The following is a 12,619-nucleotide window of genomic DNA, read 5'->3' as shown; positions in this document are numbered from 1 at the left end:
GTGATTTTTGAGGGAGCCTGTAAGTGTCGGTTATTCTCTTTGGAAGAAGTCAAGCAAAAGTCTGTGTTTATCTCCGAGTCAGATAAATTGTGTTGTCTTCTTAATTGACTTTCAGTGATGCTTTTATTTATGCCCAAAGGTTGATGAACAAAAATAGTGTCAACACACCCTAGGCTTCCCTCCACCAAGTAGGCAGAGGGTAATCAGTTTCTATAGTTTCTATAACATGGAATTTTTCTCAAGAGGGACTGTTGTCCTTACTTAGATAAACACAAAAGCAAACTGACATGCAACTGAATTTTAACGTAAACAGCACAATGCAACCATGTCCATGCAGTAGGATTATTTAGCCCTAGTTTCATTTTATAAGTTAAATACCTGTATAAGGTATGTAAATACATATATTTTTTCTCATCTAGAGATGAAATTATTCTAACAGATCCAAAGAGACTGGTCTTTGTCAAAAACAGACAATGAGATTGGAGAACACTTCGTACAGCCAAAAGTATCAAGACTGTCACAGAAGTTTAAGATTTCTCTCTACAGAGAGTTTGCATCAGAGAATGAGAGCAGAAGGTACCTTCTGGTACCACCATCCCTAGGGGCACTCTGCACATTCAAAACACTGGCCAGGATGTTAATGCTCTTTTCCCACTTGCCATTGTTTACATACATCTTTGTCTTCATTGCCCTTCTTCCTTATGTTCCAAAGAGACCGGAGCTGCAGCCAGCAAGGTGCCGGTGACAGAGGTTGGAGGCACAGCAGTTCCCTGCTGGAGGAAGGTAAGAAATGTGATGGGTTTTGTGTTGAACTTTCAGACAATAAGTAGGTAGTTCTTCTTCTTGGTAGAAATCACCAATGGAAAGGAAAAATAAAGGGTCTACCCTGATGTCCAGAAGAATGTGGGGCTTGTCACCATCCAAAACACAAGCCAATATGGAGGGCAGTGCCATGGTTTCTGCTAGAGGACGCTGGGTTACAGGAATTGCTGTACGGATCAATGAAGAGCATGTTCTTGCTGCCCTCTAGGGTTAAAAAGTCACTGGCATGTTCACGGGCATACTGAGCACTCCCAGCAAGGGTGACCTTAGCAGGCAAGGTGATCCTGCATGGCGTCCTAGAACAGCATGGTTTGCTTTTTTCCTGCCACACTGTGCCTGTGCTGTCTCTGCTCCTACTTCTCATTTGTAGTATCAAGAATAACCCTTATAATCACCACCATTTGGCTATTTGCATTCTACTTTCTGCTATTCTTTTATTTGCTGTCTACTTTTCTGCTTTCTACTCTTAATTTTTAGTTCTTCTTCATGCATATAAAAACAAAACACTGCACAGGTGCTGGCAGAGGCGTTAGAACTTCAATGAATGTTTTGTGAGCAAAGGAGGTTTGTCGGTGGCCACTTTAACCTGCATTCCTGTACACATCAATTACTTTATAGGCCTGTGAATCAGAGGAGAACATAGGCTTGTTCTAGTCAAATATCCGCAAGTCCAGGAGTACATTTGCGTGTGCACAGGAGCTCTGAGATAAGGATGGGCAGTGAATAATGTGGGAGGACAATAAGGAGCAATAAATAACCTGGACTTGCTTTCAGACATAGTTCTGTGGATGAGGTCTGTGGACATAATTGCCAAGAATTAAGAGCTGATGTGCTCTCTTAGATGCAAACAGTATCTGCCCTTTCACCTAAAAATCAAATTAATCTTCAGTGTTGAGCATTGTGTTATTTTTTAACTATAGCGAGAATTTAGATACCTACTGGATGCGTGAACAGCAACATGTCGTTGCTTCAGTCTCAGACTGAATCCTTTGTTCTCTAATTCTCAGAATACATGGCAGAAGAAATTCAAATCTCCTAAAGTGACAGCACAAAATCCCATGGACATGTGAACCAGATTATTACTGTTTTACCCCTAAACAGGATTACAAAGATAATTCAGAGCAAACCAATCAAAATTAGTGACCTTCTAAAGAGTGTAAGGAATGAAAGTAACCTTGTTTAAAGTCATCAGCACTCAAACAGTTCATTAATGCCAGGGTCTAACTGTGCCTGGCTGTTCACTTTACATACACCTACATTGCTCTAAGACAATTTGCAAACACTATGACAGAATGGAGGATTGCCTACTCTTGAAATACTCTATTATTAATGAACTCACAGCAGCTCTCTACCATATTTCAAGATAGGAAAAGAATACCACGTGTAAGTGAAACTGTAGGCTTGTTTGAGTAAGCAGCATGTAATTATCCAGACTGGAAGGTGGCCAGTGCACTGAAGCTGTCACTCTAACACTAACCTTGCAACATTCAGTTCCCAGCATATTTGCAAACTGTTTGTTGCAGTTCATTTTCCAAGGTTCATCATTAGATGGGAATATATTGTCTATTATATTCTGATGGCAGCATATCCTCCTCCCAATTATGGTCCCACAATCTGCTTTTGCTGCCTAGCTTTAATTCTGATACCTTTAATTTTTCTCTACTGGGGAAATGGATTAATGAGAACAATAGCTTATTCCTTCCTTTCCAACAGCCTGGATACATTTAAGTGGCAGTGGAAAATTACTCCTCAGAGTCTTCTCTCAGGTCCAGACAACACAGATCTTAAAATGGTGAGAGTCACATACGTCAGGGTGGAGGTCATGCACGTCAGAATGAGGGTAATGCTCATCATTAGCACCTTTTGAACAAAGACACTCTCTACTGTGTCCCAGAAAGTACAAGTGATCTTAAAAATCACAACCATTAATAAGCATGCCAAACTTTGCTTATTTTTAATTTATCTGGTAAGCTGCTGTCAAAAGCAATGTTGTCTCTTTCCTCATTCCTCAGACAATATCAAATGACTAAAGGAGGAAGCTCAACAAGTTACTACATGGAATAACTGAGAGGAAGAGGTCATTCAGTTTGTGCCGGGGAGGGAGCAGGAGCCAATTCAGCTGTGGGGTTTGTTTTGGAATTATGTGAAATTAGGTCAGAGGTGCAGAGATTTGTCGAGACAAAGGTTGGTACCTGCAAGAAAGAGTCTATACAGGCTTGATGGCAGAACTCAGTTTACGGGAACAACCATTTTATGAAGCATAACTTATGAACTCTGCCACTTGGGACTCAGGCAGGGATGCTTAGATCAATGGAAATATCATGCGTCCAGATATTGCATCAGCTTTTGGAAATGGAACCAAACAATGGGTCTTTTAATAATCAAAATATTTATATTGTGAGCTACCTAGTTAACTCAGCTTTGAATTATCCCATAATGGCAAAGCTTTGGGCCCTTATGATTACATTTTCCAGAAGGAGAGAACAAATTTCACACGGTTTTTAATTTTATGTATATGGGAGCGGGGAGTGACCCCATTGCCCATTGCTGGCTGGCTCGGAGCCAATTGTGAAAAAACAGATGTAACAACAGAGGGGAACACGGGCCTCATTGTTCTTCAAGCACATTTCTGCAGCAGGTAGAAGACAGTAATGCTTCATGGTTAAAATCTGTGGCACGGAATGACTGCTTGTTTTGTTGTTTGTATTTAGCTAACTCTGATGGACGCCCCTTGATATTATGTTAGGCAAGGTGTAATGCTTCATTTTTTTCGATAGAACTGGCTCCTCAGAATAATAATTTTTCCTCATTAAGATTTTCCTGGGCATCCTCTGTGAAAGTTGTGCTTTGGACACTTTTTTTTCATGCACTGTTGAAATTATTGACGTTTTTACTAAGCCAAACAGTAGGATAATTTTGAATTTCATAAATACTTGTGAGGAGGCTCACTAGAAAGTGTCAGAATATTTTTGAAGACTCACTGTCCCAGACCTGCCTGCAGATGTTTATTTAATTAACTGCTCCATCACTGAGATTTTGTTTAGCCTTATTTACAGATGTCAGCATTGGCTCCAAGACAAATATCTTGAACAACAAAGCTTTTTATCATCATTACTTCTACTGTAGGACCTTCTAAGCATTCATATTCCAGTGCTTCTACTGCCTAGCATTTTTGTACTATCGTCTTCTTCTTTGGCTGAGGCCTTTGTGAAAAAGCTGGATAGAATGTCCTACTCACAGCACGTGCTCATATTTTTTAGTCTCCATACTCTATCTTTCTTCAAAATGTGGGTTTATTTTACCTCTACATTGTTTCTTTATTAAACTAACTACTTGGAAAGCTGTAAGAGAAGGAAGCATTGGGTTAACTTCGGTAGCAGTATTTTGACGTAAATGGCTGGAGGTTTCCACTCAAAGGCATAATTGTAATAGCATAATAATGAGAATACAAGTGAATATAGCTACTTAGCATTAGCTGATGTAGTAGCTTGTTAGTACATTGATTCCAGCACTGTTAAAATCAGAATTTATCAGTTTTTTACTTTCTAAGATTCAATCATACCTATAATGTTTCTACTTCTATGAGTTTCTCTATAGGTAGACAAACATAGTTTACTCTTGATATTGGAACCCTCTGTCAGGTACTAATTTTTGAGATGGACAGGTTCAACTTTCGAAATTACCCATAGAGTTGAAGGCTCGCTGTCTTTTTTTCACTTTTCTGACTGGTCCTCCCCCAAAAAGCACTTCTAATCTCTAAGATAGCTCATCAGAATTTAACTGCATATTAATATGTTATACATGACATAAAATATTATACATTTATATTCTGATCAAAATGGCCACTATACAAATAACAATTGAGATGTTATTTCAAATGTCCATGAGAAAGCCATAAAATAAAACAGATGGCAAGGGCTAAACAAAACAAATGGTAATCAAAATGGTATTAAGCACTTTGCAAATAGGACAATAGTCTTGATTAGCGTCAGCAGGAATTATAGAGATAATGGGAAGGTCTACAGAGCTCTGAAATGGTTTTTGGTGTCACAGTCTGAAATAATCTACTGTGACAGAAACAGATCTCACATCACTTAGTCGGATCAGCTTTCTACATTGACTTCAGATGGTGTGTTTTCCTTTATGGAGATCACAGGTCATGATGAAAAATAGAATATGAAAATTCAAAGCTTACTGAAAATTACTTTTTGCTATTTCCTTTTTATTGGTTATGGCAGTGAAAGTTAACAACAATGGTATAAAATGGGAGACTTCTACAGCTTAGCAACCAGCAGCTCTGAAAAGACACAAAAGGATTTTGCAGACTACTGCAAAGAAAAGTAAAGGTTAAACGGGGACTAATTTCATGATAATACACTGAACATTACAAAGTGTACAAATGCTAGTACAACATATAATATTATTTTTAAAAAATGAGTTTTTCTTTATGTAACCCAGCATCCTATCAAAACTGCTCAAATTCAGTTTCTAATGGACCTTTTACATTTCTTGTAAAGCAGGGTGACCTCCTTAGTAGGAAGGAACATATGGGCAGCGTGATACAGCCCCTCAGACGTCAGAACAGGCTTTGCTTACCAGAGTGGATCTCAGCTATGCCTGGGTATGAATTGGAGCAATTACATACTGAGTGGAACAATTACATTCTGGGAACATATTGTAGAGGCAGATTTACTAATTCAGTCATCAAAATTATGAGCAAAATATTTACAGTTATATTAAGGTCAGAAGTATGAAACAAATGAACCCCTGCTGAATTCGTTTTCAAAAGTACCTTGTAGGATGACAGTGTTTGAGTTGTCAAGGTCAAAATATGAGCCCTATATCTGAAATGTACCTTTCTCTTGTTTACCTCATAATAAAACTGGAAGTATAACCTCTCCCTTTTATGCTTTTTCCTCCTTCCCTTCACACAAGTGCAAGGGCAATTTTAACCCTAACAAAACTATATAAAGAAAAGACCATAGGGTTAACTTTATCCTTTAGCTACAGCTGTTGAACTCATTAGTTCCATGGGACCAGCAAGATCCAGCAGAACAAAGAATATGTCTCAGAGGATTTAGCTGATGGGTCCGAGAAGATCTGATCCAGCTCTCAGAGAAATCAAAGCGAACTTTTCCAGTGATTTCAGAGAAAACTGGATTAGATCCAACAGTCAGAGAATTCTGGGTTAAAGCTGAAATTTATCCTACTTAGTCTTATGTGCTATTTAGCTCCTTCTCCAGCTAAAAACTGTGAGAGTAAATGAGAAATTACAGAACAAAGCCTGGTTTAACATTGCTTGATCTATGTTTTCCCACAGCTACTCCTATACACTCTATTAATCTCAAAAAACAGCACATGAAACAGTTAAATACATAAAGTTCACTATACACACAGTTGTTTATTATAAATACAAGCCTGTTCCCAATGTGGACTATAGAGATAATGGGAAATGCATGTGTTTTAAAAACTGAGTTTAATACACAAATAATTTTATTTAAAATAATTATTATTTGTAAGTTGAAACCCAAATTGGCAAAAATGTTGCTGAAATTCAGACTTTGAATTTTATGGATGTTGATTTTAATGGAACTAGTTGGAAATCTGTGTTTTCTAATGACAAACATCTGGAAAAGGTCTTCAATTCCTTTTTAGTTTTCTAATTTCAGTTATTCCAAAGTAAGAAGAATGCTGGTGGTATATGAAGTTATATCAATACTCTAAAATATTGTAGCATTAGTTCTATAGTATATGAAATTCCTCTACCAAACTGACAATTTCCTTCACATTTTCTGTTTAAAAAAGTACATAAGACTTGTCCTTCAAATATATTTTAAGAGAAATATTAGTTCTGGCAGCCAGTATATTGTAGATGGACCTTGGCAAAACAGAAGTATCTTGCTTAAAAAAGTACCTACCCTGGAGCATTAAACAAGAATGTCAGACCTTAAACTAGGTCAGCCTTGGAATTCTGAGCAGTCTTCTTGTGACAAGAGCAATGTAAACAATGTGCTGAGTTTTTATTCACAGTTATCACCCTCATGTTTACCATATGTCTCTTGGCCTGCTTTCATTATTTCTTTGTTGCTATTGTTGGGTGCCCAAATCTTCATTTATGGACACCAAAAAGTTAGACATTGCTCAGAGCTGGTCGATGTGTCCTCTCAGGCCACAAAAGGCAGAGAAGTAGGATGGAGGTTCTTGCGGTCACAGCTGGGAAACTTCATCCTTGTCCAAAAAGCTGGATCACTTGTGTTCCCAGAAGAACTTGACCCCAAACCTCAGGATTCCTTACAGGTTTTCTTCCTTTGCGGTGAATGTTATTGACTTTAGAACAGCTCAGAGGAATACAGATGCTTTCAGAGGCTCAGGACACTCCCTGGTGGAGGAGGTGGCTGTTGGGTGTTCGCTAAGCCCAGCAGAAGAAGTTGGAACTGGGACTGATAGATGACATATTTCCTTCCCTTTACCTTCATGGGATACTTCCATTCTGGAAAACAGAACATGTTCGTTTTCTTGGGTCAATGTCTCTGAGTAACAATTAGAAATGGTCCAATTTTATCAAGATAGATATGGCAATCTTTTACAGGTGTCTAAGCAGGACTCAGATGAAGCATTGCAGGGGCAAAGGCAAGTAACTTGCCTGAATGGATACAAAAATGAAGAAAGTTAGAAACAAGAAAGAATGCTTTATTTTAAGGAAAATGGTAGGAAAACATATTCTTTCAGAGTAGCAAGTATTTTTCTGTCAAGTGTATACGTCTCAAACAGTTCACTGTCATATGCTACAATGTGTACTTTAAAATGGTTCTTACGATCAGGTGTACTACATTGCAACATATTTTGGGGGATTTTTTTTTTAATCTGCACAATTGACATTTATTCAAAACAAACACATAGAACAATTAATACTAAATAGATTCCTGCAATCAATTCCAGTATGTTTGTACTGAAAATGTTTTAGAAAGAAAAATGTTCATTTGTTCTAATCTCAGCCGATTTAAAAAAATGTCAACCAAAAATTTAAGAAGTAATGATGTGTAGAGGTAACCTTTTATTGGCCATTGGAACATTGTGCTCTGCAATTCTGCTATCCTGAGTGTATTTTTGTTTGCTATTATTAATAATTAACATTTTGTCCATTAAACAAAATACACTATCACAGCACACCTGTTAATGACATCAATGAAAAAAAACAAACTGGTAATAAGCTTGAAAGTAAACACAGTTATTATTTAACGTGCAACCTTACTCCTTAGTACTTAGTTTAATTATGTCACTGGAATGCTTGCTTAACATTCCCCATAACAGTTCTTCAAAAGTCACCTGTTCCTATTAACCAGTAATCTAATCAGGCTAACCCCTATATTTCAGGGAATAACCAATAAGGAAGGCAACAGGTAGTTGTGAACTCTGCACCCTACTTTTATAGTCATTAATATTAGACTTGTGAATTAGCAGACAACTTGCCAGTACAAATTTAATCTAGATCAGGCATAAATCCATAATCGTATTTCTGTCAAAATAACCAGAGCACACAATTTGCTGTTTTGTCACCTTTTTTGTTGGCTGAACAGGGATAAATAGTGCTAGTCAAGCATAAGGTCTTTTTTGTGTTTTTAATTGTTTTAAATCACACTTGAATCAGGAGAATGAACTTATTCCAGTTCAATTCTTTACTCATGTGGCTATATAATTTTCTACCTCAAAGATCACCAAAGTAACTGTTGCCCCAGAAGATATGAGATTGAATAGGCCAGATTTCGTTAGTAAGGACAGAGAAAGAACTGGGAGGGACATTTTGTACCTCACCAGTTTATGGTGCTGCACATGACAAAATGAGCAGTTATCAAAAAAACTAAAGTGGAAACCCAAGCCCAGGGTGGTGAATTCTGCCCAGCAAGCCCAGCCGGTGCGTTTCTCTGACATGTGGGTGGTGTCAAGGCAACAAAGCAGAGTCTGTAGCAGCTTCGCAGACTGAGGATGTAATCATTATGTGGGACGTTTCCATTGGTGTGATGGCAAATTTCAGTGCATCAATTACAGCTGAAGGATTCCATTAGAAAATAGAACCAATGGTCAGGAAAGCAAATCCAAAGTATGGTGTGGATGAGCTGGCTGCCGTCTCACCTAAGTAGTTCTCACACAGGTATTCTTCAATCCAAACATATCTTTTGCATTATCTCTTTTTTTTAAAGTGTCATTCAGCTATTTTGCAGGTAGGCAGGGCACACAATTTCATATTCAGTAACTGTACAGATAGGAAAGGCAGATATATTTTACATTTTGAATTGTAGATTTCAATTTAAAAAACAGGCAGAGAATTACTCCAAACCTACAAGCTGTGCATTGCTAGTTTTTTTAAAGTCATTGGAATTAGAGGCAAAGTTTACAAGACAAAATAAGCAGTCAAACCTGTTCTTAGAAAGAACAGTGTTTCCTCATTTTTTATTTCTTTGTGCAGTTCCCTAGAAAGTTGCCTGTAATGGACATACAATATGTGGATCAAATATCTCCTCAACAGCTTTTGGAAGGCAGATTGTTGCCAGCTACTGTATAATAATTATTTGCGGATGCCTGTTGATACATTGCTACCAGTTATCTGGAGTTCTTCATATTAGCTATTGTTAAAATTGTAGTTTAGTCCTGACAACATATTGCAGTTTGCACTGTTTTATTCCCTGATGTGACATTCCTGTCACTCAATGAGTATCCAGGAGAAATAAAATATATTGAAGTGGAAATGGACTGGAAATGATGCTGAGTGCCAAAGAAACAGAAAAGCACAGATGAGAAAAGTAATTTTCAATACAGTCTTCCACCAAGCTGACTATTTGTAAGAGATTTCAGATTTTTATTTTCAAATATGAAAAGCAATGAAAAACTCTCAAAATAAAAGATAAATGGGTCTTCTTTATTGTAAGGTTGCATTTATACCAAAAAGATCTCATTACCATCACAAAATCTGCCACCGCCTATTTTCTACTTGTGTAAGGAGAACAAGGCTTGTGACCCTGCTCTAAATCTCAGACTAACACTACTGTTTCTGATATGAATATCACATATGTGCTTTAGATGAGAGTTATCTCAAAAGTATTTATTTTGCCATATTTTAATGTGAAGCAGAGCTGGTGTCTCAGGTGATCACAAAAAAAGGAGTATGAAATAATCTGAAGATTCAAATAATTGGAATTAATCTAATTTAAAAGGAACTATTTCAGAGAGGACAGGTACAGGTGCAAAACTGGGCTTATAGATAAAAAACTGACTAATTTTATCATTTGGACTCATATTCTGAACAAAAGCTTTCTATAAATTTCAGATTTAGAGAATTAGCTTCTGTACCTATACAGCAGATTGAGTTCTGGATACGGTAATGCTACGATGTATACACGATTAATAGTGTAATCATTACAAAATATTCATAATGAATAAAAGTCTTCAGAAAAATTGATCAAAATGGAAATGTATTCTGTGCTTTACCTGTCTGCTTTAGGTAAAAAATCGGTCCCTTCACTGATCACTTAATATGGTCCACTAAGAAAAATCATTAACAGAAATGCAGGCCTAAATGCAGGCTGAGAAGGTGATGAGACAGATGAGCATCAAAGTGCTGCATGTCCTTTACATTGCATTTATTCACATTTTGTGTTTTCAGAACTTTTTTTTCTGGACTTTTTTCAATTTATTCCCCTCACACATTTTTCAAAGTGTGGTAGATAAAAGCCAATGTGATTTTCAAGTGAGGAACTAGGCGTCAACAATGTCAAACACACTGCAGTAAATTTCCCTCAGATATAACACAGAAGATTTATTAATTAACTAAGAGTTAAAATTAGCCTTTGATGTTGTTTTGTCTTGAAAATCATAGTATTGTTGACTTAAGTTCAGTTTGAGAAGTACAAAGGATTAGTCTGATACATTTTGTTCTTGACATACATAGAACTTGCTGCTTAGCATTACACTATCCCCTGAGAGCCTGCAAGTTTATAATTTAGTAATTTGTTATAGATTCTTCCCTGAAGCACCTTCTGTCTTCTTTTAAAAAAGAGGTATTATAGTATAGTTGTCCTTCCTGTACCCTGTGATGTTACCCTTCATTGTTAGTGATATAGGCACAGCAGTGATTAGTTCCTGAAGCATTTTTACATGAAGTTCATTGGTTGCTACTGATATTTGTATATTGTGCTATTAAATACATGTTTTTAGTAAGTCAACTTGGGCCCAAAACAAGAAAACATGATGATAACCATTATATAGTACTTAATTTTGACTCCAAATTGATAGAAAGAGTCTTAGTCATTTTATGAACAACTCTGGACAATATCTTCAGCATTTTCAAAAGTATCTGGTGAATGTGGGGTCTTCCTGTGTAAGCAGACAAGCCACGTTTAGCACAGGGAGTGTAAACACCACATAAAGAAAAAGAGAATGCACTTTTTATACAAATTGCAAGTAGGGAATTCAATAATTCCAAATTTTAATCATCTTAAACTATGTCTCTAAAAGTAACTCAAGTATTGGAGGGAAAACAAATCGGGGCACTTGCTCTTGTGTACTGTATTTTGGCAGGTTTTAGGCAGCCCTGTTTGTACTCTCCCAGAGTACCTCTGGAGATGGTTCAGGGATTAGTGTAAGCCAAAAGCATTCTTAGTTGGCAGTTGGCATGGAGCTATAATACATTACTTGTTAACTAAGATGTGGCTGCAGGTATTCCATGCCAGCACTAAAGAAAAATCAAATGCATCCTGAATTCATTATAATAATGTATCTATGTTATACCAAAAAGTTTAGATATGGATTCTAATTTCTCCGAAGTTCTGTTTAGTTTTATGGAGTTTTGCTGCATTTTAATTTATTAATATACTTGAAGACACACTGTCCAACCAGTAAGCTAAACCCCATCAAAGAACCCCTGAGCCTCCAAAGTTTGTGTATATATGTTAAGTGAAAATACACACAGACACATATACACACAGAAAGTACAAATGAAACTTGTTTAAGGCAAAACATCCAAGGTGTGTTTTTTGGAGAGCTTGCTATGTGTGTCTGGCAACATTTTTCACCAAAGATGACTTGTGTTCAACAAAATTCCTTTAAAATTGGCTGGGAAAGGAAACAATGAAACTTTGTTGCACCTAGACCACTATAGCGACAGAGAAAATGCTTCATGATTTTCATGACAGTAGGAGAGAACAAGGACACTGAAACTGCAAGTAAATTTGACAGATTTGCCTTCTGTAATGCAGTTTTCTAGTACAAAATCAGCAAATGTTGAGGAAAAGTACAAGCAGAAATTATGTGATTATTGCCTGTTCTAAAATAATTAGAAAAACAAAAATATTTGTAAATTGTATGTTTATTATCTGAAGATGAAATCTGTAGATTGATCAAAATTTCACTGTTCTCAGATAGGCAGTTCTCCCTCAAGAAAGGACACTGGAAGGAGGACATTGGAAAGACACTTTGACCCTATGATTCCTTTGTTATTGTTAGGGAAGGCTATTATTTATCACAAGAGTTACATGCACACATACACACACACACAAATAGTCTAAGTCTCTAGGATTCCTACAACAGAAGTTTGAAGTTCACTTAAATAAACTGTAGAGCATCAAATATGCCTTTCCTCACATGCTAAAGAGCTCTCACAGACTGTTCTCTTCATGTGCTCAGACAAACAGAGCAATCTGACAGATTGCTCTGAAGGCCACCCCATCTGAGCTGTGCTGGAACAGTGATAAAGCTCATGTAGAGTGTGGAGTCCCACACTCGCCCATCTCTGTTGTGAGCTCCC

General features: G+C 37.0%; 1 long non-coding RNA gene across 1 annotated transcript in view; it reads left to right on the top strand.

The window, feature by feature from the left end:
* Positions 1 to 688: 688 nt before the first annotated feature.
* The window catches only part of LOC308037996, a 31,894-nt gene continuing 19,963 nt past the window's right edge, over positions 689 to 12,619 (top strand). Inside the window, exon 1 of the long non-coding RNA XR_013921868.1 lies at positions 689 to 783. This is a non-coding gene — a long non-coding RNA (uncharacterized lncRNA). The remainder of the gene's footprint in view (positions 784 to 12,619) is intronic.

Source organism: Nesoenas mayeri (genome assembly GCF_963082525.1).
Source record: "Nesoenas mayeri genome assembly, chromosome: 2".
Lineage (NCBI taxonomy): Eukaryota > Metazoa > Chordata > Aves > Columbiformes > Columbidae > Nesoenas > Nesoenas mayeri.
Note: the sequence above shows the minus strand (reverse complement) of the source record. Positions and strands in the feature narration are given on the sequence as shown.